Source organism: Euprymna scolopes, chromosome 30 (genome assembly GCF_053919585.1).
Source record: "Euprymna scolopes isolate OS-2025 chromosome 30, ASM5391958v1, whole genome shotgun sequence".
Taxonomy (NCBI): Eukaryota; Metazoa; Mollusca; class Cephalopoda; order Sepiida; family Sepiolidae; genus Euprymna; species Euprymna scolopes.
The window spans coordinates 49,806,237-49,832,944 of record NC_136511.1 but is presented as its reverse complement, the minus strand read 5'-3'; positions in this window follow the sequence as shown (position 1 = coordinate 49,832,944).

Genomic DNA, 26,708 nt, shown 5'->3' with positions numbered 1-26,708 from the left:
GCAATAGATCTACTGGTATGAAAATCCAGGGATTATTGGTTTTACAAAATACTATTTGCTGTAATATTTTATAAAGACAATCCGAGTTAAATAAGAATTATGATTTTCTATGTTTATTGTATTTAGCAAATTAGGTAAAAAACCATTACAATTTGCCAATATTTTCTCCTCTGAGATAGGTAGACATTGAACACCTATAGGTTAAGGAGATATACTTTTTGAATTGTATTTTTGTCTTGCATATAATAAAAATTCTAGATTTTGAAGTTAACCATTTCACGTCATAGAATTAAAATTACTAATACAAACACACACACACACACACACACACACATATATATATATATATATAGTAAAAATGGTAATTAATAAAAACTGAAGAAAGTGCTCAATACTGTTGTAGAGCAAATATGCGTTTTATTTTTTATTACCGTATCTTTCTATTAAGTTACATTATTTTTTCAGCTACCCGGCCGTTTTTTTTTTGGCCGTCTGTAGCTTCCTAAGACTTTTACAGAAATATATATATATATATATATATATATATGTATATATATATATATATATACTTATTTAATATGCATCACCAGATCAGCGTATATATGCACAAGTTTACTGATCCCTCGTCTTATCATCATCCTATGAATCTACTGATGATGCACTTCAACTTATCGTTTCTTGACACTAATATGTACGCGGCGTCTGTGTTTGGAACGTCTATGCTAACAGATATACTTATGGTTCCGGAATGACGGTCAATAAATCACCGAGAAACATTCCTATTTAGTTATTAACGAAGGAGGTGGACGAAAGAGTAAGCGGCCCAGGAGAGGATTCGGTTATGCACTGAGAGCTAAAAGTGGGCTGAGCATGACCCGATGACCTCGGTGGAGTTTGACCATTGAATCATTTGAACGGTTCCTGAAGTTGTTTGGGTGACCTTTGAACCCTTCGTCTGGAGATGGTTAGGCAGTGTGCACCGGGACGGATGGGGGGGGGGCAGAGAAGTGAACGAAACGATACATGGACTCATGGTGAAAATTTTAACGACGGTGAGGAGGAGAAAGGATGAAGGGAGAGGAGGGGGTGAGCAGACAAGGAAATTGAGACAGAGGTGAAGAATTGAGCACGTGAAAACGAGGGTGAATGGGGGAGAGAATTAACAAGTTAAACTAGTAAAAACATTGTAGTATTTGATTTAGTTGTTTTATTTTACAGCATATCAACCTTTTTGGCTTATTTAATGCCGAATCCAGTAATTCTAGAAAAAAAGAGAAAAGTTTTGTGCTTGTCTACAACTGGGCCTATAACAATTTTTTTTTTTGCTTTATGATGCATGTACCTGTTACCGCACGAAGATGTCATATTCCAAAATTTACGTAAATCGATCAAGTAGTTCTTTTTTTTATTTAATAGGTAATTACGAGAATGTAAGATCAACAAGGACAGAAAAACGCCTTTATGGCCACCTGTTTGGGTGCGGAACGGGGGGGGGCAACGTACAATCATCAAAATATTACATGAAACGAGCATCCACACGTTGACCACCCCTCAACAAAAAGTCTGTGTTTACATTTTTTTTGTGGGGAGGGGGGAGATACGCAAAAAAGATTGCAAAACCCCTTTTCTTTTAAAACAAACAGGTGGCCATAAAGTGGGTGCACATTATACGCTAATTTATTATAGAAAAGTAATATCTCACTTTTTTTTAAAGTAATATTTCTTCATATCTTGGAAACTACTCGTTTGGTGGAATGGGTGAAAAGTCGGTTGTCTGCCCTTGTTGATCTTACATTCTCGTAATTACCAAATGATGTCGCTAGTAGCGTGTCATTGATAATAAACATGGCGTCAAGTTTTTGTCCGATAGAATTTTTCATAATATTTAATTTTTTTTAAATAAAAAAGAACTACTTGATCGATTGACGTAATTTTTGGAATATGACATCTTCGTGCGGTGACAGGTACATGTATCATAAAGCTTTTTAAAGATTTTTCTTGAAAAAAATTTTTTTATAGGCCCAGTCGTAGACAAGCACGAAAAGTTTTTATGCATCAACTTGTGTGTATCTTCAAGTATTTATTCATAGTGTTTGTTTTGGTTGTTTTACGGTATATCAAACCCTTTTGATGTTATTTAATCCATAATCCAGTAATTCTAAAAAAAACAATATGTATCAAGTTCAATATCTTTAAATCTTAATTTATGGATTTTAATTTTGTTTGGTTGTTTTGTAGAGAACATTGTTGTTGTTGTTTTTTGCTTTGCAGAACATGCTTGAGTTTTGCAAAGGGAAAGAAAAATATAAATTTTTGTGCATTTAAGTCAGGAAGGCAGCTTCATATGGTGACACCAGATGTAGTAGTAGTAGCAGTAGTAGTAGCAGTAGTAGTAATATCAGTAGCAATAGTAGTAGCAGTAGTAGTAGCAGTAGTAGCAGAAACAGCAGCAGCAGCAGCAGTAGTAGTAGTAGTAGTGAAAAAAGAAAAATACAGTGAAAGAACAAGGAAGACCAAAGACAAGGTTAAAAGATGCAGAAAAATTATAGGAAGGAGAAAGGTGAAATGTACAACAGTAAGGGGAACACAGCGCACCATGTAAATTATTGTGGAAATTAAGTAATAGCAGCTGCAGCAGCAGTAGTATTAGTATTATTATTAGTAGTAGGAATAGGAGTATAAGTGATAGTCGTAGTAATAGAAGAAATAGTAGTAGCGGTAGTAACAGCACCCAAATAACAAAATCAGATAAATGCTAATGAAGTTAAGCTTTTTTTTTCAATTAAAAACTAAAAAAAACAAAACAAAAAAACAAAAAAAAACCAACTTCCCAACCACCGATTATTCTAACAAATAACGCCATACCTAAGTGCTAATATTTCTAACTCTTAGGCCCAACATTCACAGGCAAAACAAATCAGAACAGATACATTGAGAATGTTGCCAGGGCTTCTGCAAAGAAAGTGGAATCACTCTATCATGCTAGTAAATTGCTCACACCAGAAAACATCCTATATCATTTTAAAGTCACATTTCGCCCGTGCATGGAGTATTGTCGACACATCTACCAGTACTCCTTTACTCTTACGCTGAGTCCAAAATATTTTCAACTCTAATAGGCCCCACACTGCCAGCAAAGCTCAAACCTCTGTCAGATCCCCGCAATGTCGCATTCCTGTGCCTATTTTCAAGTGCTTTAATGGATTGTGATCTGATGAAACCATTGCACTTGTGTCACCTCGACTCAATCGACAAGCAACAAACTCCCACCTCTTCACTGTTGAGGTCCAGAGACGCATAAAAGCCTTCTACTAATAGTTTCTTCCCTCAAACTGCTAGACTTTGAAATTCATTTCTTGATTCTGGCTTCCTTGACTGAAATAACTTGCTTAAATTTAAATGTATTTTGTTTTATTCAATTTTCACCCAAAACAAGGCACAGTGCCACTTTAAAGTAGGAGGCTACTACCGGGGACATAATTTACGGGGGCATTATCAAAGGGAGATGAGTAGAAAGATGTTTGTTCACGTTATACTTGAACTTCTGCATATCAGGACAGTTGGGAAAGTAGAATCCATGAAGGGAGTTCCAAAGGCTTGCAGTTCTGGGGAAGAAACTATTGGGGTAAAAGGCTTTCTTCCACCTAGGGATCTCTACTGTAAGGTGTGGGACTTAGTTGCTTGTCGGGTTTGTCGGGGGTAGTCACGTCGAGGACGTACAAGTCCTTGTAGTTCGTCAGAGCATTCCCATTAAAGTATTAGTAGAACAGAAAGAGGGATGCAACATTTCATCGATGGGACAGAGGCTGAAGCCTAGATGACAGTTCAAGACCTATTAGGTTGGCGACTCGCTCTAATGTAAATAGACATCTTTTTGCAGAACTTCTTACAATCGTCTGTTATGCATGATTGCAAGTGGTGATATGCTTTGCTTTGGCCGAAAAAGAGCAAAGATACAGTCAATAAAGAAACGAGTAAGAACCGGTAGAAGAAGAATCAACAGAAGAAGAGAAAAATAAAGAAGAGACAAAAAGAAAACGAAAAAAATAAAAAGAAGAAAAAAAGAAATAAAGAAAAAGTATGGAAGAATAGGGAAAGAAGAAATAAAAAAAAATATTAAAAAAAAAACGAAGAAGAAAAAGAATAGATAGTGGAACAAAATAGAAGAGAAATGGACAATAAAAGTTGAAGAAGAAACAGAAGAAAAAAGAGGAAAAATAAGAATAGATGTAGAAAAGAAAGAAGAAAACAGACGTAAAAGAAAAAGAATAATAAACGAGAGAAAGAAAAAGGAAAAGATGAAAAAGAAGAAAATAAAGAAAAAAAAAGCAACTCTCTGAAAAGAACATAATTTGAAATATATATATATCTATAAAAAGCCAAGTACGTCCAAGGATGGAATACTGCTGCCATATCTGGACAGGAGCTGCTAAAAACAGCCTATCCTGCCTTGACAGAGTACAAAATAGACTTCGTGGCTTAGTGGGGGATGCCCTTTTCTCTACCCTGCAACCTCTCTCCCACAGAAGAGACGTTGCGAGCCTATCCTTGTTTTATCGTTATTTCCATGGCAGGTGCTCGTCTGAACTCCAATCTCTGGTCCCCTCCTCGCCAATCTTTCACGAAAAACACCCGTCTAGCTGAATCCACCGTGAAAAATTTCCCCCACTCTTTATCTGTGCCTAAATCAAAACGTGGATTCCATGAACAAAGCTTCTTTCTTAGAACTGCATGCCTGTGGAACTCTGTTCCGTCTGCCTGCTTCCACCTGACTACAACTTGGATGTGTTCAAGTCCAACGTTAACAAATTCCTAATGAAACGCCCCCTTAAGTAAACACTTCATCAAATCTCCACACTAACGTAATGTACTTGCAATAACCCTTATCCCTTAGTGGCTTCCGGGCCTTGATAAGTGGTGACCACTGTGTAAAAAGAAAAAAAAAGTGCAAATGTCTGCCTGTCTGTGTACCTTTCCCTATCAAATAACTCTGTCAATTTTCGGTCTACAGATTCAAGATTTGACATAAGGGGTATTGAGATTTAGGAAAATCGTTTTAATAAGTTTTCGGCCATAAATTTGGCTGTCGAGGGGGTCAATTTCAACCATTTGACCTTTGAACACTCCACCAAACTCCTACGTCAATTTTGGGTCTAAACGCTAGGTGACTTGGATATGGATATTACTTTAGAATTTGATGTGAGCCCAAAAGCAAATGTAAAGGGTTCAACATTTGGGTCAAAATAAAAAAAAAATGACTACGACGATTTTTACCAAATTACTCGGCGAATTTCTGGTCTAAACATTTGGAATTTTATATAAAGGGTATTCAGAGATAGGGCAAGCTTTTTAATCGGTTTGAGTCGAAAATTTGCCCTGCCAAGGAGTCAAAGTTTAAAAGATTTCTAGCAAAGTACTCAGCGAATTTTGTGTCTAAACATTTGAAATTTTATATAACGGGTATTCAGACATGCTGAAAGCATTGAAATATGTTTTGTGGCTAAATTTTGGCTGCCAAAACGTCAAAGTTGAAAGACTTTACCTTTGAAAATTCTACCAAACTCCTCCGCCAATTTTTTGTCTGAAGACTTGAAATTTTAAATGTTCGTAACTTAGACATGGGTCAAACATTTTATTTTGATATGAAAACAAAGCAATACACTTAAATGGGGGTTAAAATTGGGGTTAAAGTTTAAAAAGATTTACCTCTTCTGTCTCTAGGAAATTACTCAGACAATATTTGGTCTTAACATTTGAAATTTTACATAAAAGTATATTCACATATAGGGCCAACTATGAACACTATCAAGGGGTGCGAGCAAAGCCGGGCAGAAATGCAAGTAGTTAATAAGATTGGTTTTGAGAGTAATAGTAAATTAATAGCAAATAATTTTTGGGTTTGAGATTATTAGTGAATAAAGAATAATTAAGTTTAGAGTTTAAAGTAATAGTAAATAAGCAGCAAATAATTTTGGGTTTAACATTAATAGTGAATAAATAAGTTTGAATTTGAGAACAATAGTAAATTAATAGCAAGTAATTTTGGGTTTGAGGTTAATAGTGAAATACGTTTGGAGTTGGGAAAATAGTACATAAATAGCAAATAATATTGTGTTTGAGATTAATAGTGAATTAATAGTAAATAAGGTTGAAGTTTAAAAACAGTAAATAAATAGCAAATAATTTTGTGTTTGAGATACATAGTGAATTAATAGTAAATAAATTTGTAGTTTAAAAATAGTAAATTAACAGAAAATAATTTTGGGTTTGAGATTAATGATGAATTAATAGTAAGTTTGGAGTTGAGAAAATAGTAAATTAGTAGCAAATAATTGTCGATTTGAGATTAATAGTGAATCAAATTAATCTGTATATCTGTCTATCTATTATATCTATAAAAGCTAAAATGTCTGTGTGTGGGTGTATCTCTGTACACTTTCCTACCAAAAAAGATTTGATATAAAAATTTAGAAAAATCTTTTAAATCGGTTATCGGCCAAAAAGTTTGCTGTTGACGGGTCGAAGTACAACGATTTGACCTTGAAAGCTCTACCAAACCCCTCCGCTAATTTTAGGTCTAAACACTTGAAATTTTGAAAGTAGGTTATTTTGATATGGATCAAACTTTTTAATTTGATTTTGGCTCCCCAAATAAATATTAAGGGGTCATACTTGGGGTCAAAGTTTAAAAGAATTTGACACCTGCGGTTTTTACTACTCAGCGGTTTTTACTCAGAAATTTTTTCTGTTAAAAAATCAAAATGGCAGCGACTTTGAAATGGAGAGCCCCGTTTTCAATTTGCAGGAGGGGTACCTGAGTATTCCGTGTTAACAATTTAAGAGAGTTCAGTCAAGAATATTTATAATCATATTTTAATGTTTTCCGTTATTTTGTGCTTGAGGAATAATCGATTAAGGCATGTGTAGTTTATATAAAAATTTATTTAAGTAGTTATCGCCTCAAATTTCGTTTTAATTTCGGTTTGCTGAAATTATTTCAAGTAAGGAGTAATAAAAACTATTTCAAAACATAAATAAACATAAACTGAACTTTTATTGACTATGATAACATTTGTTTCTTGTATATTTATTTTTTTAAGTATCCGTTTATTGGCTTTTCTGCTAAACACTCTCACTAAATAATATCGACGAAATATCCAAAAACAGAAACAAAACAGTTTGGAACAATAAGGAAGCTTTACTTACTTTAGTAAAATAATCCGAAACATTAAAATGAGATATTAAAAAAGTAAACACGTAATTACTTTAGTTTTTTAAAGCAAATAATCGATATAAATATGAATAAGACGAAAATGGCGCCCTTTTCAAGCAGAACAGCTTCGTTTCAGTTTTACAGTATTGAACGGTGTAGTATTCAGCCGTCGGATTCAGGGTTGTACTATTGTAATATAAAGAACACGCAGAAAAGGTTGTAATCAACTGAATTCCTTCTAGTACACTGACAACAAAAGCTTAAACAGATATATAAATAAAGATAAAAAGGTTATGTAAATATTTTTAAAAAGACACGTAATTACGTGAGCAGGATTTTTTCCTTCTTTTGACACGATAACAAGTAACGTTCTTATTTTTTATTATTTATCTATTTATCTATTTTCGAAAGAGTGTCACGTGCAAGTGGAGAAGGTAAAAATCAGAGTTACACAAAATTTGTGTCGGGAATTGTCTAAAGTTCCGACTTTTTTTTTGTTTTCACTTTTACTAGCGGGAGGTGGGATCCGGCGTTGCCCGGGTGTTTAGAGGTGTATGAGCTCGGGCGGGGTGGTGGTGTGTTAATCAAAACATAAGAATAAGCGAAGTAAATATTTTTAAATATTAAAATTTAAAACTTTAAAAAATCGAAAAAAAACCCCAAAAAACTAACATAAGGCAAACGAACGATGTTAAATGTAAAAATCGGAAAAAACAAAAACAGAAAACGTGATGGAAAAATAAAACAGAAAATGTACGCTAAAACTTCTTTAAAAAATCTGAAAAATAAAAACCGAAAAAACATAGAACGTGAAAAATGGCTTCAATAACTCTGTTCCAATATTAAAATTAAAAAAAAACACCTCACACCACGATTCGAACCCAAAACCTTTAGAAAATGACCTCTCCCTCTAAGCAACCGATTTAAGACGACGTCGATGAAATTGGATCGTTGTTTTTTTTAATATTTAAACTAAATCATGTTCCGACGTCATTTGCGCATGCGTAGACGCGAACGTGTCATGAGAGGACGGTTTTTGCTGACCCCTCCCTGTAGTAAAACTGATGATTTTAGGGTGAAGGAATTAATGTTTTTGGCCAATTTTTCGGTATTGGTTGGGCGAAGGTAAGAACTTTAAAATGATACAAATTTCGTGAAAATCCGTGACCCGCGTCGAAAGTTTTTGCGAGGCATACAAACTAACATACAAACATACAACACACATTTTCGCTTTTATATATATATATATATATATATATATATATATATATATATATATATATATATATATATATATATAGGTAAGAACGTGAATTAATGAGGTGAATTTATTAGACACAATATGATTCAACTGAAAAAAAAAAAAAATCTAAGGTGAATTAAGATTAAAGTTAAGACGTTATTGTGGACCCTCACCCCTTTTAAAAAACCTTGTTAAACTTTGTGACATATTTACATTCTATGGAGGTCAGGCGCGAACGAACAACCAATAATTGTATTATACCATATTTCTTCAAACTGAAACATAATTATCAAAGTATACTTACGCAAATTGATATGAAAAGTCTTTTTAAAAGTTTGTCCCATATTTCCATGGAGTACAGGCGCGAACGCAGGTCCCACAATTTTATTATACCATCCCTATGTAAGTTGAAACATACTTATCAAAGGATTCTTATGTACATCTATATCAAAAACCCTTGTAAACGTTTTTTTTCATTTTTTATTTCCATACTTTGGAGACCAGGCGCGCACGCAGACCCCACTATTTTTATGAATCACCGTTCTGCCAGATAAAACATACCATTCCTGATCCTCGATACATCTTCTATCATTATATGTAATCAGTTTTTATTAAATAGTCAACCATATAGGAGCCTATTCGTGACCAGACACACACAGACGTTCATCTTTTTATATATATATATATATATATATATATATATATATATATATATATATATATATATATAACTATATATATATATATACTAGCATTTCAGCCCGACGTTATGTTGAGCAAAACAAAAAAAAAGGTCAATTTTTTAAACTTTGACTCCTATTATGACCCGTTTAACCTTTATTATTTTGGACTCACATCAAGTTATTAAGTGAGATCCATGTCCAAGGAACCTATATCTATAATTTCAAGTGTTTAGACCCAAAATTGCCGGAGGAGTTTGGTAGAGTTCTTAAAGGTCAAATCGTGTAACTGTGATCCATTAACAGCCAAATTTCTGGCCGAAAACGGATTACTAAGATTTGGTAATATCTTAGTACCCTGTATATCCAATATCGAGTCTGTAGACTGAAAATTTACAGAGTTATTGGGTAGGATATGTACACAGACAGACAAACTGACACACAGACAGACAGACACTTTCACTGTTATAGATATGTAGATATATATGTGTGTGTGTGAGTGTGTGTGCGCGTGTGTGCGTGTGTGTGTGTGTGTGTGTGAAAATGAAATACAATTATTTATAAAACTGAGATTCTCAAATAATCATAATAGAACTGAGATTCTCAAATAATTCATAAATAAATAATTTATATATTTCTCGTCCGTCTTTGTAAGCAGAAATCCTCTGTGTATACCAATTTAAATTTCGCTAAAACATTCGTCCGCCATGATGTACATCGTTTTTTTTTTTTCAATATACAAATCGAATTAGCAAATTAAGCTTGCCGTGTAATCTTTTTTAAATTCGCAAAGATTGTTTAAAAGCCATTATTTGGACAATGATGTTTTCTGTAGCTAAATTTGTTATTCGGCCACGTTCTCCATAATTGAATCTCCTATTAACGACCATTTCCGAAAGAAAGGAAAATAAACATTACTTGTTTTCTTAAAAGAAACATAAGATGTTTCTGCAAACACATTTAAATGACAAAATTATTTAAAAAAAACAGAAATTAAATTTATTATAACCCTGTAATATAGTGCATATGAGAGCGTAGGAAAATATCAGCAGCAGCAAAGCATAGCTTGCTTGCGAAATGATTAGTAGCAGTAGTCTAAATAAGTGCATACGAAAATTAGGAAGTGTGCGCGAGAAGAAAAGGGAAAACAGGAGAAAAAAGGCACCACGTGGTCGGAAAAAAGTGCGTGTCGGAGAAAATAGACGTATAAGGTCGAAAACAAGAATAAGCCGCCGGAAGCCAGGCTAGATCGACATATGCCAACGGAAGACTACGTGGTGTCGAGACGGCAATAGAAAGCTTTTGTTAAAAACAAATAATGCCGACGTAGATTTTATTTTATTTTAATTATTTATTTCCTTTATTTGTTTGTAACTTTAACATTACACCGATCCTCGAGGTACACTGGTACGGTATCACTGCGTCTTTGTTTACCTTAGATTAATCCGAATAGGGTCAAAGAGAACGAAGTAATTCACCACACAGCATATGTCCTTTTATTATTTGGGTATCACCACTTATCAAGGCCTGAAGGCCACTCGAGGCTAAGGATTAATGCATGCAAGGTGGTAGTGTAATAATCGTTAATGGTGTAAATTTAGGTAGAATTTAATTATTCATGGAAACGGCTCAACAAGAATTTGTTTACATTGAATTTGAAGGCTACCATGTTTTATTAAACCGGGATGAAGAAGAGCGGAACAGTGTTCTACAGGCGGATAGTTATGGGAAAGAATCTTTGTACATGGAATCTGCGTTTGTATTTAGGCAAAGATATAGAGTGTGGGAAATAGTTTATAATGGTTGTAGCTAGTCGAGTGTTTTTGTGAAAGTTTCGCAAGAAGGAAGCATAGATTTGAGTTCAGTCCAGCACTTGCCATTAAAATAACGACATAGCAGAGACAAGCTTGCAACGTCTCTACTGTGGGGGGAAAGTTTGCAGGGAAGAGAAAAGGGCATTACGTATTATGAATGTCCTACAACGTTGAGAATATCTCGTTTGTTCACATATCTTTGCTACATTGATTGACAAAAAACAATCGCTCTTTGTGAATGGAACCAAAAGTTTTTAATGAGTTGAAGTACTCTGCCTTAGCATGGCACACACAGTTTTCAGTAATGCAGATCAAATTCCCCAAAGTTAAAATGCACTTCGCTAGTTGAGTAAATAAGTCATGACACTTTTTTGTACTAGAAAATCATACAAGCATGACAGACCCCATATTTCTTTGCTCCTGGCAACCCTTAAACTCTTCTAATATATCTTGATATATAATAGATAATATATTTAGATGTTATTTGTTTTTGTTTTTTGCGATACGTGTTTAAATAAATTCAATTATTTACGAAAGTGCAGTTTTACCTAAATGCGAGTTGGGAATAATTTTCCCTTTAACCAATTTGGTACACCCACATGGAGAGCGGTATATATATATATATATATATATATATATATATATATATATTATTTTTAAAATATAATTATCCACTGACACGTGTTCCGTCGTCTACGGTCCACCAGAGTATAATATATAATATATAATATATATAACTATTCTTATATTCCACCAAAATCTGTTTCATCTCGCTATTGTAGATATTTACTGTGTGAAACTCTAAGAAAGCATCCCTGTCATGGACTTGCGCCAGAAGCAGATATGCGTCATTTAATTTACACTTTGGATATATGTTTATGAAAACCATTTCAGAGAATATTTAATGCTACATGATCCATGACGCTAACAAGCACGAAGATGATCATCGCAATAGCTATAAATGTTGAAATTAACAAAGCTATAAGAAAGAAGAAACAGGACACAGGAAGACAATTTCACACACTTGCATTTCTTTTAAAGAAGCTATTGGAATAGAAAGCTGTGTTACCATGTGTTACCAGTATAGCAAACTGATAAAGGCAACTATATTATTGAGTTCAACGAGCTAGAACAAAGGACGCAGGGGATGTTTAAGATAATGTTGATGAACACATGCGATAATAGTATTTCTAAAAAACTGAGACTAGCAACATCACATCTGTGAGATAAAATGTGATGGTATCAATTAAATTACAAAGGCAATAGGCATAACACAGATTTAACCGACATAAGTCCAGTACAAACAGACAAAAGTTTATAGACGCTAGAAGTAATTGTAAGAAAGAAATAGAAACAGCAAAAAGAGAATATACCGGAACCACCAGGAAACGCATCAAAGTACAGAAATTAGGAACCCGTGATTTGTTGGAAAATCTACAAAAGTGTAGTAAATAATGGCCAATCAAAAATTCACCCACTATCCAACAATCGTGAGGTTTTTTTCACGGCAACGGATACTATGTGCATAAGCCTGACGAATCCTATAGTGGATGAAACACCGAATATTCAGTGTAGCTTAATCGCCATATATACTTTATAAATTACTATATATATATATACAGCTTAGAGAGTAAGGAGAATAGAGTAAATTCAATTCAACAGCTTTAATTGGAGCTTATATAGGAGAAGAATAAGATTGGAAAATGAAATCACAAAAACTATACATTGGTAAATATAGATTGGTTCATTTATTTAATGAAGGTATACAAATATTTAGTTGGGGGATGAAGGGGACTCTTTATGCCAAGGAATTTCAAAGCCTAATGCTTCTCATCAGAAAAGTAGAGAAAATGCTGGGTAACATAATAGGGATGCGACGTCTAGCATAGGATTCATTAGGAATGAAATAAATCGATTAAATTATTGATGATGCTGCTTCAAACTCCACATGTTTCTTCTCCTTATCAAAAGCACTGAAATTGGAAATAGATACATTGGCCCAAATATGGCATGGTTTGATTATAGATTTGTAGGAATAAGGATTAGACTAAGTTGTGAGAAAGTAATCAAAGCGATGGAGATAACTGACTTTACGAGTATTATACACACACACACACACGCACACGCACACGCACACCCACGCATACACATGTACACGCACACACACAGACACACACACAGACATATATATATATATATATATATATTTCTGTGAAAATATATCTTATTTCCTTATAACATATACCAATCCTCATTTAAGAAGCTCAATGTAATTACATAGCAATATAATAAATGAATAACAAAAATCTATATTCCAAAGTTAATGATGCTGACCATCTTATAAATTATTCCTTCAATTCAGGTGACATTTACAATAAATCAACTAGATATTATTATAATAACTAGATATTATTATATCAAATTAATTTACTAGTTAATATAATAATCAAGTGATTTTGCGCTACGAAACGGATACTGTAAATAATAACTGAATTAAAGAAATAAATTGTAAGATTGTCAACATCATGAACTTCGGAATATAGACTATTGTCATTCATTCACTATATATATATATATATATATATATATATGTGTGTGTGTGTGTGTGTGTGTTTGTATATATATATATATATATATATATATATATATATATATATATATATACTCTCTTTCTTTTGCCTGCTTTCCGGCTGACTATAATATGGTCGTCTTTAAGTCCAACGTAAACAAGTTCTTGATGAGCCGTTCCCCTTAAGTAATCCAATTTACCGCATTTCCACTTCTAACGATTACTACGTCACTGTCCTATTGACTACTGTACACTTATTAACCTTCATCCTCGAGTGGCGTCTAGTCCTTGATAAATCGTGACTCCTTAAAAGTGAGTACACCTCACATTTCTTAAGTTATTTAAGTACAATAGATAATTACCTACGCTAGACACTATTACCAAAAATATCATATTCACACTCTGTCTCCGTCTTAGAAAATCCCTATTTTGTTTTAAAAGAACCTTATTTACTAAAACCTTCTTTGGTGTCATCATTGTCATGAGTGGTCAAGCGTTTAACAGCGTTGGCAACCATGGTAGTCCATTGCGGACGGTTATCTGTAGTCTAAAACAGCTTAACTTTGACAATAATTCCGTCCAATCGTCAAGTTGTTCCTCGAAATGCACTTGGTCGAATTTGATTTTTCGATCCTAGGTTTCTATCAATCGGTACCAGATGTTCTAGGCTTCTTTGATGTTAAGTATGTCTTAAGAAAAGCATTTGTCATTTCTATGACAATTTCCATCAGCATTCCTTTAGTGCACCCACATCTAGTCAATATCTCCTCGGTAGGAATGTAATCTTTTCAAGCGACCTCTAATATTTGTATCACAAGCTAAATTTCTGCGCTATTAATGCGTTTCTGCATATTGGTGCAGATAGACCAGCTTTCACAACCATATGACTAGACAGACCAACCATAAGCCTTAAGAACGCGTTGCCCAGTCTGAAGCGTGAGTTTAGTTTGATAAATGCTTGTTTACTCTGAGTTATACATGACCTTATATCCCAACACGATCGTCCGGTAAATGTAATCCATGATCCAAGGTAACCCATGATCTAAGGTAATCCATGATCCAAGGTAATCCATGATCCAAGCTAACTGAATCTATCCACTAGAGTATTGGAGAATATTTAAGAAATTCATACAACAATGTATGTTAGCAATGCCATCCAACTCTGCAAAACTTAGGCTGTCAATTGTTTGCTAAGTATTACGAAATAAAGCAGATCAATCTCCAGATGGGAGTGAAGGCTAAGAGAAATATTTAAAGTAAAACATATCTAGGTGGAATATGTGAGTAGATAGTGTCCTCAAAGGTAAAATACGCGATTTAAGGGTGGCACGAAGAGCTTCTAATGAAAATCATACGGTATAACTTGACGAATACTAAATATAATTAGATACTTCTTACACAATAGGACCATCTAGGTTTTCATTGATGGACGTTCATCCAAGCTACATAACATTAATGCGGCATTGCCGCATGGTTCGATCCTTGGACTACTATTGTTCCTGATATTTATTAAAGACCTCCGTGATAATATTGTGTCTGAGATAGGTATATTTGATGATGATATAATGCTCTATAACAAGCATAAGGAACAGACAATATCTGAATCTTTAAAAAATGATCTCCGAACCGCAGTGGGATTAATGGTAACATTTAATGCTAGTAAGACTAAGCTGCTCTCCTTTAACAATTATCAGAAGCCTCTCTAATCACGAGTATCCATGCCAAAGACCAACCTACCTGGAAATTTTTCCTTCAAACTTTTTAGCTTAACATTTACACGCAATATGAATAGGGACAAATGCATTGAAGGCATTGCGAAGGCTGCTGCATAGAATGTGGGTTCCCTATACAGTTTTAGGGAATTACACATACCTGAGAGTGTCCTGTACCTCTACAAGACTATCATTCCCCTATTCATGAAAAATGGTTGCTACATTTGGGCTGGTGCATCTTCCAGTTGTTTTTCCTCTTGGATAGGGTTCAAAAAAGGGTCTCCAATCAAATGTGTCTTAATTTGCCAACTAGGCTCCAACTCCCATCTCATCGCCAAATTTTTGCACCCCTGTGCCTGCTTTGCAAGTATGTTGATGGAATGTGCTCTGATTAACTCATTGCACTTGTGCTTTCTCAACGTACATATCCCCGACAAGCCCGCCTAGCAGCAAGACAACACCCCTTCACTGTCGAAGTGCCTAAATGCCAGAAAAATTTATACTCTAACTTTTTCACTCAAACAGATATACTTAGGAATTTCCTGACTGCTTCCCTCACTGTACTGATATGCATAAGTACAAATGTAATGTAAACCAACATCTTGTTAATCTTTCTTAGGCATGGTCCCAATTAGTAGCCCTTTAGGTCCAAGTGGCGATATTCACTGTTTGGAGCGAAGGTGACTAAAAAAAAATATGCTTCAACTGAATCTAACCTTAGAGGATACATTTTATGGAATGAAAAATATCTGGCAACAATATATCCAGAAATTTTCATTGTATTTATTAAACTAAATGGAAGAGCAAGGATCCATGAGCCTCGAGCACTGGCGACGTCGCAGGAGTGTTCAGAGCGAAGCTATATTCAGCGATGATCTGCCTTAGGAACTCCGACTATGGAGTTCAGCTTGGGGTTGACCCCCGAAATCTGACTCTCGGTGGCTCAACCGTTAGGCAGTGGTCGTTTTAAATCAGTGTTTTCCTTCTCTTAGATGGTTGGCTTTGCCAAACTGTCGAGCACCATCTACTCGGAGTTATTGTTTATAAAGCGCTACTGACTTGGTTGAACCCCCCCCATCTCTCAGTAAAGCATGTCTGATGTGCTTAGTGAGCAGAAGTAGGACGAGATTATCAGAGGTTATAAATTTGAGTATCTGTTGAAAGCGTTGTACAAGAGAGTGAGATCTGGTCCCCACTTCCATGGCAATTTGGCAGTCATCGGACGTTAACTGCACTTAGAAATGTCCTTATAATACTCATTTTAATTTTCTTTGTCCCAGTTTTAATGATATACTATTACTTCTTTTTTTACTTCGATCAGCCCTAACAAGGCATATCGCCACTTTTACTATTTCGAACCATGCCTGGGAAAGATTAACAAGATGTTTGTTTACGTTACATTTAAATTACTGCATATCAGTACAGCCTAGGAAACAATGAGTAGGGGTAGAATTCCAAACTCTAGCTGATCAAGGGAAGAAAATATTAGCGTAGAAAGCATTCTGGCATTTTGAGATCTCAGCAGTGAAGGGGTGTGATTTTGTTGTTAAGCGCATTTGTCAGGGATATGTACGTCGAGGGCAGTAATTCACCAAAGCACGTTCGATTAAACTTTCATAGTGACTTGTATTTATAGAATGAGACCCGTATGAAAATTACCAAGGGCATTATAGATATTCGAGGAATTTGGAAATAGAAAGTTCATTCCGTAATGGATTCTGACGACTTAAAGCTGCGTTAAATTAATATAGAGGGTGCTTCAATCAACCGCATCAGAAAAATGCATTCCACACGTGAATGCTTTGCAAGATGAAGTAGACAAAAGTGATTGCGAAAGATCGAAAAGTGAAGAAATACAAGACTCTCAATTCCAGTGCCGGTAATGGAAAGGTTGTATTGGAGAGGCAATTCAATTTATGGAACGTTGATCAATATTTAGCGTTCAAGAGTGCACCAGCACACATGCCGATATTTACGCCTCTCACACCGCGAGAATAAGTGACACAAGGTCGGAAGGTGGGAAAATGAGTCAGTTCTTCAGGAGAAGAAGAAGCACTTGGACCCTGCCAAAAATATACCTGAGTAGCTCCGTCGGCATTACCAAGTGAGAACGTGCCAGGCAAAAAGCGATAAACTTGTTCCTCCAGAAAACCGGGAGGAAAGGCCTGGGAGGATAGAATATATGGAATATTTTGCATCACTCCGAAAGCAAAAAGGCAATGGACATGGCCCAGTTTCCGTGGGACTAATTTATTAAGGTTAAAACCTCGAAACGTGTACTGCGAAAGTATACTGGCCATCCAGCGCAAACGTCATTAAAATGCTCTTACGAAAACAATTAGAACAAAAATGTATTAAAAGTTGAGGCATCCTAAGGGATCCAATTGTTTAGATCAAGTTGTAAGACGTCTTAGATAATTTGCGTGACAAAATGCGTTTAAACTGATGAACATATTTAAACATCATGCCCGTTTTGAATTGTAAAAACGGCTTTTATTTTATCTTGTTATACTCTTATTCTATTATTATAGTATACACATGCATATTGCCACTTGAGCGTAAAGAGACCTTGTCTACAAGGCACTATATAGAGAGTTGAGTATTGATACGTATGTTCACATTACGTATAAACCTATGCAGAGTTAGTACAGTAAAAACAATATAAATCGTGAGTGAATTCCAAAGTCTAGCAGTACGAGAAAAGAAACTATTAGAGTATATAGATTTTCGGCATCCAGGGATGTCAAGAGTTAAGCGTTGGAATTTGTAGGTTTTATCATGAGTTTGGGGGGGCACCAATACTATCAGTTCATAAGGGCATGTATCATTAAAGCAGTTGGAAAATAAACACAGGGATTCAACATTACGGTGATGAGGAAGTGGTTGGGGGTTGGTTGATGGTTCGGAGACTATTATTCATTAAACATTTGATAATGACATATTAAAAGAAAATCTGAAAATCAGAATTATGGTTTCGTGATCATTAAGCATTTTTATATTTTATTGAGAGAAATAGTATTTTTTTTGTTTTACACAGTGATCACTACTTATCAAGGCCCGGAAGCCACTCAGGGATAAGGGTTATTGCAAGTACATTACGTTAGTGTGGAGATTTAATGAAGTGTTTACTTAAAGGGGCGATTCATTAGGAATTTGTTAACGTTGGACTTGAAGACATCCAAGTTGTAGTGCGGTGGGAAGCAGGCAGACGGAACAGAGTTCCACAGGCGTGCAGTTCTAAGAAAGAAGCTTTGTTCATGTAATCCGCGTTTTGATTTAGGCACAGATAAAGAGTGGGGGAAATTTTTCACAGTGGATTCAGCTAGACGGGTGCTTTTCGTGAAAGATTGGCTAGGGGGGACCAGATATTTGAGTTCAGACGAGTACCTACCATGGAAATAACGATAAAACAAGGATAGGCTCGCAACGTCTCTTCTGTGGGAAAGAGGTTGCAGGGTAGAGAAAAGGGCATCCCCCACTAAGCCACGAAGTCTATTTTTTTGTTACCTTATAATAACAAAAGCACCATAATACAAGGCTAATAAGGACGAATCCTGTAAACGAGTGGCGTTGCATTCTACATATAAGTGTAGCAACTAACGAATAAGAATCCTTTGAGTCTTCCCCGACTATGGCCGATCACATAACTTATTTATAACTCTATATAACTTTTTTAATGTAAACAAATTTTTAAAGACACTTAAGAAAATATCTTAACTCTAGCACAAACAGCAATTATTTTGTTTGGAACCTCTTCAAAATAAAATAGAGCAATACTTTAAACACTTCATGCTCAAACACATTCAATAAAAACAAACTAAACTCCAGTTAAACATATATGACCAACCTAAATAAAACAAATAAAAAAAAACATAAGTCAATACAATTATAAGTTCAATAAATGTGCAATTGCCAAAATTGGGTTCGATAGGAAGATAGTTTACTGCAGTTTATAAAGCTAAGATGTTCAATATTTAACCAGCAAATATAAATATTCTAAACGTTTAATCTCTCAACCGTTCAAAGCCAGATTTGGGAATCATATTAATCTTTCTTAAACAAAAGCTTTAGAAATTGCATGTATTTATAAGTTTATTCGTGGTAAATAGAATGCGTCAATTATGGAATGGACAGTTTAAAAAATTGTAGGTATCTAAATAAGTAATGCTTTATTTGTCTTAATGAAAAACTATCTATTATGCAACTCCAAAGAAACACTAATGTATAAAATAATCAAGAATAAATTTTAAAGGATTTTAATTTTTGAGTGCTTCTTCCACTTTCCACCTTAGCTCATCTGCTGGTGCTGCAAATTAATTCCAGGCTGCCTCCGTTATTGGAAATATCAAGTCTAATTATTGATGCTGCTTGATTGTCGTGATGAAGTAGAACACTTTGTTTACTATTTATTCTTCAGAAAAAGTTCGCTGGCGTTTACTTTTGCTAACAATCCTTCTTATTGTTGAATTGTTATCATGGAGTGCTTAGCTTTCAGTTTTTTTCCAATGCATTTATTCGGCGATGTTTGAGCTTCAAGTGTCCTTGCATATTTAGTATGTCCAAGTGTCCTTGAATTCGGACTAAACATGTCTCAACTTCGCTACAGATATTAAAAGGATTCCATAACTAAGACATGCTAGGTCCAATCGATAAGCCGGCCTTAAATAAACAGTCTATGTGAGTTGACCGATGTATCATACAAGAAGGTTCTTATATTATCAATTAGTTTGAAAAGGAATAGTTATCTTTTAAGCATGTTTAATATGTTTTCATTTTTATTATTATTATTATTATTATTATTATCATAATTATTATTATTATTATTATTATTATTATTATTATTATTATTATTATTATTATTATTATCAGTTACCACGATATGATATATACCTGAGACACGTAATTACACTCGCCTAAGCCATTCTTAAATGTATATAAAACGTATTTTTCACTTTAAAAATATTAGTTTCATGTACACTTTATCAATATATTTGAAGTTATACATGTACATACATGAAATATAGGTAAACTATTTTCGCGTGTTTTCTTTTCCTTATAAGGAAAATGGTTTCCATAATGTTTTATTTTTAAAGTGTGTTTTATTCAATAAGTCTAAAGAAGGCTGATCTTGTGAAAATGTTCAAACGACATAATGTTTGAATTTGCCCGAATAGTCTTGAAACAATTGTAACTAACGATGAAATACACTATTTGTTGCTATCAACCCATTCTTTGATGTCTTGCTTTTTGTTAAAACAATATATATATATTAGCAGCTTCTCCTCCAATTTCCGTATTTTTATCATGTCAAATCACACTTTATTTCCTAAGGACAGATTGATTGTTGCCATTTCTTCTGATGAGTTTAGGGCATAATAGATTTACTGATTGATATAATAATTGATTGATTTTACGCTAAGAAACAGATACTGTCAATAATTGTAAATATCAACGGAATTAAAGGAATAAATTATAAGATGGCCATATATATATAATATAGGTTTTTCTCATTTATTCGCTATATTGCTCTGTAGTTAAATTGAGCTTTTTAAATAAGGATGGGTAGATATTACTACAGAAATATATATAACCATAGTCAAAATTATGAAGAACCTATGAAAAATTGAAATTATAATTCACACATATATTTAAAGTATAGGAATATTGGAGTAAACATTAATACATCTATTTTAACGACACTTAATGTTTGGTATGCCCTCCTATAGACTTTATAACAGCTTTTATTCGTTTTTGCATATTGTTGACTTAATTTTAACAGGTGGTAGGGTCTATTTTCACTCTTCATGACATTTGGCCTCTAATTCATTTTTTATGAACATATGTGCATTCTAACTCTTTCCTCTTGATTGGACAACAAAGTTTCAATGAGATGTAGCTTTGGCATAGAGGGGGACACTTTATTACTATAATCGTTTTTTTTTTTTTGTCAAACCAACGCATTGACAGTTTTGACGTATGGCATGGGGCATTGTCTTGTTAGAAGATTACATCACTTGGAATTTTATTAAATATTTTCGTCGATTAAGGTTGGAAAACATTGTCCAGCATGTTACTATAAATTGTAGAGTTCATTCTGCCCTCACATGTGTACAACAGTCCAGTGCTTGAAGAAGCTATGTAGTTCAAGACCAGTACGTTTTTTTCTCCAACTTTGTACAGCTTGAAACACACAATCATGATAAAATGCTTCTCTTTCCATACGGTGAAAATAAACGGCTCTACGGGTGTCGAAAATACGATAAAAAATGATAGTTTGCTAAAATTTTCGAATAGATGTTATGTATATATATATGTAAAATAAAATTACAATTGTTTCCATCAAAGTTTGGGTAATAGAAACTGTTAACTTACATAAAAATGACTTTTGTTGGTACAAACAATTTGGGATCGATTATCAGGTGTGCAATTTTCATGTTTTTTTTTCTGCAAATTCCAGTCGTTTTTCTTGTTGATTTGATACACGTATAGCCTTTTCTTTGCTTTGCATACTTTTAATCCCGCTTTTAATAACCTTTTTTCACCTTTCAAACTGATATGTTTTCGTTTGCATCCTCCTTAAGTTCAACAGCAAGCGTTCAAGAACTTTTCTTTCTATCTGCAAGGAATGCTCTTTTCAATAGTCTGTCTTTTCTTTTTACGGCTTTGCCCTTTCCCGTCTCTGAAAGAATTTATACCCTTGTACCTTTCTTGAACATTCCAACTTTCTGGCAATTTAGACTTGACGTGACCTGATAAAGCAACATTTTGTGCCCTTTAAATCCTTGAAAGTTGCTTATTCGGGATCATTTTTAATTAAAAAGTACTATTAAAGCACAGGTAGGCATCGAATATTACCTGAACATAAGAAAAAAAAACTTCTAGCTTAAAAATGAATAATTTTGAAAATTGGAATGAATTTAATATGAAACTCAGCTAAAACTCCCGAAAAAGGCTTTAAAGCAAATAAATACCACAATCTACTATTGAATCGTTTACATTTGCTTTCAATTGTTTACTGTTAACCATTAAATGCTTAGGTTTAGACTATTCAGTAAACTTTTTTTATAGGTGCTCCATAATTTTTACCATGACCATGTATATATATATATATATATATATATATATATATATATATATATATATATATATATATATACTAGCAAAAGTACCAGTCGTTGACTGGATTCAAAAACAACCTACAGAAAATGGACTCTGATTTATGAAAGTATGATGGGTTATGAAAAGGAAGGGTTATAAAGAGATAGCTTCGAATTTAGGGGTATCAACACCAAAGCAAAATATGATGAAAATAAAAATGAAATAGATAAACCCCATAATTTATTATACCATACCTTTTCGCACAGAAACATGTGGATCTATATTAAAAAAACCTTGTTAAACGATGTGATATATTTCCATTCTATGGAGGTCAGGAACGAACACCCCATAATTTTATTATACCATATTTCTTCAAACTGAAACATAATTATCAAAGTATACTTACGCAGATAGATATGAAAAGTCTTTATTAAAATTTGTGCCTTTTCTATTCTATGGAGGCCAGGCGCGAACGCAGACCCCACAATTTTATTATATCATCGTTATTTAAGTTAAAATATACTTATCAAATTATTATTTTGTACATCTATATCAAAAACACTTGTAAACGTTTTTTTTTAATTTTTTAATTTTTTTATTTCCATACTTTGTGGACCAGGCGCGTACACAGTCCCCACAATTTTAATGAATCATCATTATGCCAGATCAAACATACCCATTCCTGTGTCTCGATGCATCTTCTATCATTATATGTGATCAGTTTTCTATAATAGTTAAACATATATGAGCCTATTCGTGTCCACCCCTCCCCACCCCTACCACCACCGTCATCATGGACGATGGTTGACTTTTTACTCTCTCGGCTTTGAGACAGGTGCAGGTCATCATCCAGAACCCAACAAACGTTTTTTTTTCCGACACGCTCAATTATATATTCCATTTTTTTAAAATTTCTTTTCTTCCTCTTTCCATCCCTCTCTTGTCTTGTCTTATTTTTATAATTTTTAATTTAATTTATTTTTATTGCTTCTCCCCTCTTTTATTTTCCCCTTTCCCCTCTCCCCTTTCTCTCTCTTTCTTTACTATATATTTGGATTTATTAGTGAGGTATATCACTCATAGATACAGGAAAAGATGGGGAATTTGAAGGCTGAGCGTAATAACATTTCTAAGAATTTTTCAGTTAATAAAATGTGTGGTAATTAAGGTATAAGGAAGATGAGATAATCTCAAAGGAGCAAATCAGATAATTAAAAATTAAGATTTAAGGTAATCTGCTTTAAAAGTAATAAAGTAAAAATACGGAAAACTGACTTTATAGATAATAATTAAGAAAAATGCCATCATAATAGTCCAACACAACGTTAGACGCCTTATCGATCCGTCATCTTAAGACTTATCTACTATATATGCTCTAAAACAGGAAACATAACTTGAAACAATGTGGGCGGTATTATAACAGATATATGCTTTTAAAATATGTTTATGTTATCTCAGGTATATATATATATATATATATATATATATATATGTATATATATATATTTGAAAATAATTTCTGACGAAGACGCATCACAGACCGTCTGAAACGCGCGTAAACGATTTCAATGCCTGAAAAACATTATTAATGACTTAAAAACATAATTCTCAATGAAAAACCAAGACTCGGAATAATAAAATAATGTTAAAAAATACACATTGTTGGTGATTACTCCCTTATTTAAATAAATATATATATATATATATATATATATATATATATATATATATATATATATATATAATATAAAGCTGAACGTCTTTGTGTAATTCCCCATCTTTTCCTGTATCTATGAGTAATATACCTCACTAATAAATCCAAATATATTTATGCGTAATATTTTCCATTAATAACTCCAGACACTTAAAAATAAGAGTTACTAACCCTATGTAGTTAAAACTTTGAATATCCAAAACTACTACGAAATCCCAATTTCCTAGAAATTTTTATTTATTTCCCGTTCTTCCCTAAACTCGACTCCAATTCTTAGATCTACCCAACAGAATCTATAACTGATTTCCTACCAAAAGATATATATATATATATATATATATATATATATATATATATATATATATACATATATATATATATATATATATATATATATATATATATCGACTGTCACTTTACAGTACTGTCGTTTTTTTAAACAAAACAGTTTTGCATTACGCTAAATACAAGTAGACAATTTTATTAAACGACAGTTTTCAAGCCAAGGAGGAAGATTACGTAGTCACAGACAGATCACATAATCAGATGAGTACCAATTAGCAATACTTAATGTCATAAGTTGGTTGCCCTTAGTGCACGCACACACGTATACAGATACACGCCCCTTTTCTCTATTTGCAGGAGATTGTTTTCTTTTCAAGCGTCTCAATCAGCTAAACCGAAATATTTTTCCTTACAATTCTGTTAAGCATCGCGGCTATTTAAAGGCAATTTAGGAACGTGTTTTTCTTCCTCTGGACAAAATAATTGAACAACCGGTCAGCAAGTAAGTTGATTGATGGAACTGATTGTAATGCACCAAACTTAACGTAGAATTACGTAAGTATTGCCACGCCTCGGGTAACTCAGTTCAAATTCTAGTTGTTTGCGCCGTTTATTTTCAATTATCACGAAGATGTTTTTAAAAAATGTCGAGCAGCCATGTTTTCTTGTTCAGAGATTGTGGCACGATATCGACATGTATTTAGTCAGCTCGCATAAATTAAAGAATTATTATTATTGGCATTTGTTTCTCTCACATATTTTTTAGTTAGAATTCTTTCTAGATAGACGTTCTGGTACTTACGAGAGGAGGCGAGTTGTTAACCACATAGTTACAGTTGGAACATGGCGTGGACGGCTATATTCAAATGCAGAGCCGTGAGCTAAAATATGTCACGGTAAGGGAAAACAGAATTCTATAAAAGAAGAGAGCACGTTCAAGAAGGCGATCATGTTAGAGACGTGGATCACGTTAGAGAGCACGCTAGAGAAGACGATCAGGTGAGAGACGTAACGAGAAGTCACGTGTCCCGGGAGAATAAGGGAATAAATATTGATGTACAACAATAAAATTGAGTCGAATTTCTTTATTATTTTCCTTTACGACGTCGATTGCATACAATGGGTAGGCCGCCTGTATTACGTTACACAGTTATCTTCTGTTAACTATACGGAAAGGTAACAAAGAAACAAAAGAACAATGCACATTTTTATTTATTTGTGGACTGTTATCCTCATCTTCATAGTGTGCGGTGAGCATTGTCTGAAGGCAGCGGTTTCAACCCTACCCAAAGCAGGCTAGAGGATTAATTGGCCAAAAAACGTGGTGAGACAACAACAACTGTGGGAGGCAGTAATTGTTGGGGATTCAGCATTCCTATCCCGTTGCGGTTAATCACCCGAAGAAGACCGGAGGTTGAATTGTCCAAAGCATGGTGAAATCATGACACATTGAAGATGAGGATGGATGGATAAATGGATGAGTCCCTTAACCCACCGAAGCCATGGAGGCGTAATGCATTATTTCATGCAGCGTGTCTTGAGCAAGAATAACCTGGCGGCGCCCATCCATCTCCATGCTCCGAGCACATACAACACCTGGTATTGCCAAATGATCATCCATTTAATATTGGCCAGGCTGAACGTCGGTTTACATCGGTAATCTAACGGGAACCGATGTGTCAACATCATTTTGCCGTATATAAAATGAGGATAACAGTCCGCAAATAAATACACAGATTACTCATCTCGAAGGATTCCAATTAAAACTTAAATATTATACACATTTAGTTTCGAATTTTCTTTTAGATAATAATCGATTTGTATCATTCTTCTAATTTCAGCATACATTCTCATCTAAAATGTAATTCTTATATAACCTTCGATTTCTTAATATGTCATAGACAACTGGTACAATGAATAATGATGTTACATAATAACCTGTTCAAAGTGACAGCCATATGAAAGTTGAAGTGTAACATTACGCAAGTGTTAACATGTAAACATATTTTTTTTAAATTACATTTTCACCCCAAACAAGGCACATTGCCACTTTGGTGTAGGGGGCTACTATCAGGGGAAAAGCTACTGGGGTACTATGTAGGGATTTGGGCAGCAAGATGTTGATTCACGTTGCACTTGAACTTCTGCATGTCAGTACAGTTGGGAAAGCAGTGACCTGGAATGGAATTCCAAAGTCTAGCAGTTCTGGGGAAGAAACTACCGGAGTAGAAAGATCTTTTACATCTAGGGATTTCTACAGTGTGGGGGTGGGATTTTGCAGCTTGTCGGGTCTGTCGAGGGTGTTCACGTCGTGGGGGCACGAGTGCTTGCAGTTCATCAGAGCATTCACCATTAAAATACTTGTAGAACAGGCAGAGGG